The sequence below is a fragment of the Myzus persicae genome, unplaced genomic scaffold (assembly GCF_001856785.1).
Source record: "Myzus persicae strain clone G006 unplaced genomic scaffold, MPER_G0061.0, whole genome shotgun sequence".
Classification (NCBI taxonomy): Eukaryota; Metazoa; Arthropoda; class Insecta; order Hemiptera; family Aphididae; genus Myzus; species Myzus persicae.
In genome coordinates, this window is record NW_019104344.1 from 726,299 (window position 1) to 732,650 (window position 6,352).

Here is a 6,352-nt window from a genome sequence, read left to right on the forward strand (position 1 = left end):
GCACCCAAAAATCTTAATGGAGATCTATTATAGTAAAATTAGTATTCAGCATACTAGTGAATATGTATGTGTGTATTAAACTCATGCAAATAGTTGATGAAAAATTATTTTAGACGACGGTTATACAAATATATAAAATCTTAACAATAATTTTCTTACGTTTGGCTAAAATAAAAACCGATTAAGCTTGATTAAAATTTTATTTAAGCCTAAACATTTTTCATTTGGCCTTGAAAATATTCTTACAAAATAATATTCAGAAATATAATATTACATAATATTATATTTTGTTAGTATTTAGTATTTAAAATTTTTTTTCTAACATTTAAATACAATATGGTATGTATGATGAATGATGAAATATACGAAATAGTTATGGGTAGACGGAATTGAATAAACCTCTTAGTGTTAAATTTAGTTTGTTTATAAGCTACCGAAATGGAAATAATTACAAAAATACTTTTAATAACTTACAAAAGCTTCAGTTCTAATGTCAGAGAGCGCTCAAGAATTGTACAGTGTAAAAGAAAATGAAATTATGAATAGTACCTTATTATTAAAGAGCTACCTACTATAAATACTATAGATAATATTGAAAAACTACTAAAAAGTCGCTGACATAATTCATCAATGTTCGCATGTTTTATAATACTATTGATTTTATCACCAGCTTTTCATGATACCTGTACGATACACTCATATACCTATGTGGTGTTTGATATTATATAAATGTCGGTAATTTGTTTTAACAATTAATCAACTGACCCTATAACAAATACTTAAATAAAATTTTAAGTATACTATTCAGGGGAGATGCTATGCACCCCAAAATAATAAGAAAATTAAAAAATGATTTCTATGGTCTATGAAAGTTACTGAAAATATAAATTTGTAAGTTTACAGCCGTAAACAAGAACCGAAACTTAAAATAAAACTTTAATATCAGTATGTTAACTTATGGGAGACGCTATCGAAACCAACTATGTAAAAACATTATTAAACGATGGATATATGTATTCATCTGTAAAAATATTGTGTTATATACTTATATCGTAATAATTATAATCACATTTAGTGTGCAAACTGCAAAGTGCAAAAATACTAAACATTACCCAAAGTTTGAATTGTTTTGTTATTCCACGATAATAATCATCAAAACGCATATAAATTATTCGCAAAAACTTAATGAGTATTCAATCCGGACTGTTGTTGGAAAAGATTGGATACAATTATTATGTCAAAGGCTTATGATTTTTATTCGGGAGTCAATAGATGGCATAATTTGCAAAACAAGTTTAGCCAAAAGTTCTTTGATCATCCTTAAGTACAGAATGACAGGTTTTATGTCACAATGCGACGAAGTTGCTAGGAGAGATATTTTCTCGGGTCGGGTTTTCGCCTGAGTCGAACTTGTTACAGAAAAGGCCCATCGCATTTGCTTGGTGAATGACGTGAAAATGAGGATGACGAACTGCGCATATGCATGATTCAAGGGTCAGCAGAGTAACTGAAAAATCCGACGAGATTGATTAGGTTTTCGTTTTTCCACCTTGAATATTGTACGAAAACCGCTCATGCGTCACTAGAGATTATTTTGTTATAATGTTATGTACCTATATTTCGTATTGAATATTTAAAATAGTAGATTTAATTCACTCGACCAAGCGTTTTTTATCATTGGTTTTTTTTACCATACTTTTAGATTACTCTACTACGTGCCGTGATAAATGATCGTCATATTATAGGTGGATGACCTTGGTGAGGGCTGGGATAACTTCAAAAATTACTTTTAAACACTTTTGATGGCGATTCGAGATACGAATTGCCTAATTATTCACGTTTGTGTTGACGTATTCATAACTGCAGCGGTGGATAGGCCATTTTTAAAATTTCCAAAATACATATTTGAATATTCAGCAAAAAAAGCGGATACAAATACAAATACTAAAAAAATATTTATGGATACGCTCAAATACTTTCAATTTTTGTATAAAACATTTTGTTTTACCTAATATATTAATTGAACCGGTTTTCATGTTTTACGTTAATCTTGTTGTGAATGTTATATTTGGCTGCATACTAGTTGCGGTCATGACGATTTTTGAGATAAACAGATATAACAGTTGCGGTCACACCAATTTAGGTAATATCTTAGTTGCGGTCATAGCTTATCATAGTTGTATATAATGCACACAGTGTATATATGTGGGAACACCACTACTTATCTGTAAAGTTATTTCCTTTCAATTTATACCTACAAAATGTTAAAATTTATAATTATTATTATTATTATACTATTATATATTATATTTTGACACAAGTTTACTATTATATACTATATTTTGACACAAGTTTAACCACGTAATATAAACATAAGTAGGTATCAACATTTTTAACCATAACTACACAAAAAATAATAGTGTAGACAGTCCTAAGTCTTTTATCTTTTCGATATAAATGGGAAGGAAAATGTTGATTAATACATTTTTCTAAATTCAATAAATAAACGAAATATTAATTTCATATTTAATCATCATATAAACTATATTTTATTATATTATTTAGTATACTTAGTTATTATTATTTGAATGACCGCAACTAGTATGTAACCTTTTTGATGGATGACCGCAACTAGTATGTAACCTTTTTGAGGGGTGACCGCAACTAGTATGTAATTTTTGATTATGACCGCAACTAGTACACACCGTTATATTTTACACCGTATCATTAGGTAGAACTTTAAAATACTTACCTGTTTAGTTTCATCGAAGTATTTAATTTTCAGTTGAGTATAATTCACAGTAAAAATTATATTTTTGTAAAATGTATTGTACATATCATTCTCAATTTTTATTTTTATGTTACATGATAAATACTTAAATAGAAATATATAAATTAAAAAGAACTATTAAAGTATTTGATTACTTTAATTCAAGTTCTTTACAACACTGATAATAGGTATATAGGGTTGTATGTATTAACACAAAAACTCTGACCCTCTATCGAGTCTATCGTTATGCAGATAATATATTTGTCGTACGGGTGTGTGAGATTTTGACTATTTTGTACGATACTATTTATTTTTTGTTTATATCGTGCAGATGTCTTCTACAGCTTAAAAAGTGGAGCCAATTTTTATTTTTGGTGAAAATTACACACACCCCTTAATATTAGTAAATTGAATTAAATCTCTTTTCTAATTTCTATTGTATAGTAATATAATATTCTGCTCATGTGCTCGTGTAGCCGTGTAGGTTTCGTAGTTTCCACGTGGTGGATCATTGCAAGTATCCAATCCATGTTACTATATCCATTCTGATATGAGACTGTATGCACGGTGGATTGACTGTATTGTAATATCTAGTTATCGGTTGTTTAAATACCGGGATGAGTGGGATGTGGAAGTCGCAGTTTCTGATACATCAGTTTGGTACAAATATATATTCAACTCGGTGCGACCAGGTTTGGGAAAATCGAACCTGATTGAGCAATCTGCCTACGGTATAACTGCATTATAAGCTTAATGGACAAGTCGGTTTAAGTGCTGCACTTGCCTAATCCTTTCGTGGGAAAATTCGATTTTTGCGGGAAATTCACCTGTTGCAGATTGGATGGGATGGCTCCCCGGTGTACGTCTGCAGCTGTGTTTACTGCCACTTATGTTCATATTCATTTATAACAAATTTACTTTAATCGTTATTGATAATATATAGTTGTTTCTCTGGTAGAGTATTGAGAGTTAAATGTAATAAATAAAATATAAACATCGAATTTACAATTATTGAATAATAAACGAACTCACAATATTATAATTGAGAGAAAAAACCGTTGAAACGAAAGCTCTTGATTTGAATCTAAAATTTGTAGGCGGCGGTGTCAGTGTAACACACCTTGTTAAATTAAAAATGTGGAAAAAATCGAATTTCTCTGGCCATTGTAAATTATATTATTTTTATACGGCGTTTCGATAGAACAGATTTATCACGATACATTTAAATATAGAATATTTAATTATCTGAGATGATTAGAGTAATCATAACGTGTGTGGTAACCTAATTCCCAGTTACAGGTACCAACATAATATGAGTCTTTCACATTTTACATTTTTGGCAAGTTTTTTGAGTATATTAATAAATTTAAAATTCGAACAAAATTCAAGGTATATTCCAAAAGTGTATTACAGGCCCCGGTTTTATTCCCGCGAGATGTAAGTAGCTGTTTGGTATTTTCTAAACGCACATTCTCTTTTTGTCGATCACCGACTGCTGGTTTTTCAATATAGTAAAGTATACTTATGTAACAGTTTTCCTGATAATAACAATATATGTTTGCACGTGCGTTCACTTTGAATAACGTTTCGTGTAAATTCGATTTTTTTTTATATTCTCAAATACACAAGAATTTATTACAAATAATTAAAGCAAAGGAAATAAATAATTATTATTATTCTCTGTATTATGATAAAGACGACTCGCAAATCAATGGGAAACATTTGAAACATTTAACGAATTTATTTGAGTGTTTATACTAAGATATTATAAGATTTACGATATATTACAACACGATTTTTCAGGCGTACATCTCATTTAAGAAATGTTATTTTTATAGCTGCCCTTCAAAAACTAATTAATAATTCGGGATGTATCCCGATATTAAGTTCAAAGTGGTCGAGTTTCGCTTGTTTTTGGAAATGTGTGATGTTCGTGCTTTGGAGTAATGTGGTAGTTGAAATCTAATTTTATTTCATATATTTTAAAAACGGAATTATTTGGTTAGGATAAGGTTAGACTTATTATTTTTTGATGAAGTTTTATACCTCTTACTATTTCATGTGCAGTGTTGTTATGTGTATGTACATATAAATATATAATACTATATGATACGTTGAACAAAACAACCCGCAAATGCTGTATTACATTATGACGTTACATTGTTGTATTATAAAAACCTCTGACCACCAAAAATATGTTAGTGCAAAACATAATTTTATTATTATTACATTTTTTTGTTTCATTCACAGGTATTATATTATTAATTCACCACACCATTTAAAAATGTGTTAGCTACTAAGGTGTGATGTTAAAATGTTGAAAAATGAACCTTGTGCAACGTTTAATATTACGCTATATTAGGTAACAGTATTTATTTAGTACTCGATGAAAGTTTCATAGTAATAATTAAGAATCTTTAAATTTTTCATCAATTATTTTTTAGTCGTTTTACTTGTTTGATTAATTGAATTTACGTCATTGATATTCATATTTTTCAGAGCCTTACATTTTTAATAAAATATTCACTCACTATTTTATCTTTCTTGCATTTTAAAAGGTGTGCGGTAGGTATTCTGTCTTCATACTACTCTATCTCTTAGTACTTTTATTTTCGAAACGTTTTCTCGTGTTAAAAGTTTTCCCAAGTTTTCAGTTTGAGTCATTGGTTTAACGTACCTCTATTTCATCCGAACATGTTATTTTCCACAGTGTCTTATTTAGTTTAAAATAGTAATATAAATTCTATAAAATATATGCACTTATTGTATCAATTTTTCAATAGAAAAAACGTATTGTACTTGTTCCTTATTATGAAATTAATTTCTCATCATAATATTAATATGGCCTCATACCTTATTTTGAATACAAATATGTTATATAATAATAATTAATTACAAGCTATACATGAAATATGTTGAAATATTATTTTGATGATTTGAGATTTGTTATAATGTAAAAGCATTATTTAATTAATTTAAATTAATTAGTTCAATCATAAATCAAATTTATGATAAGGGATACAGATTCAGAGGACCCTATACACTGGCATTTGTTTTCTCTGTCTTACAAAAGTATAACATCGCAAATTGTACCTTCAAAATAATCAATTTTACACTATTATTTTTATAACTACGATAAATTTACCTATAAAAAAAATGCAAAGTTAAGAGTATTACCTTATTATCTACGCCACCTCGGAAGTATTTATTGATATATTTTTATTTTGAAGCAATTTTCAAATAAACTGTAAATTTGTTGTTAATTTTAAATTGATGACTTTTTTTAAAATTAAAACATCAATAAAAACTGAGGATACGCCCTAGATAATAATCTTATCTTCAATTCGTATAATGTGCCAATTCGGTGTAATTTGAAAAATAACCGGATAAAATGAATTATTGGGAACTTTTAATTTATTATGTTGTAATTTACGGACACAACACACGGGGATTTGGCATCCTCTTCATAAAAATTAGTCGAATGTGTTTAGTGATACGTTTTAATGTAATGAATAATGGTACCTTAGTTCTAGAAGGTTGCACTACATTTATTTTATTTTCAAGTGAAAAGTTTTAAGAGAT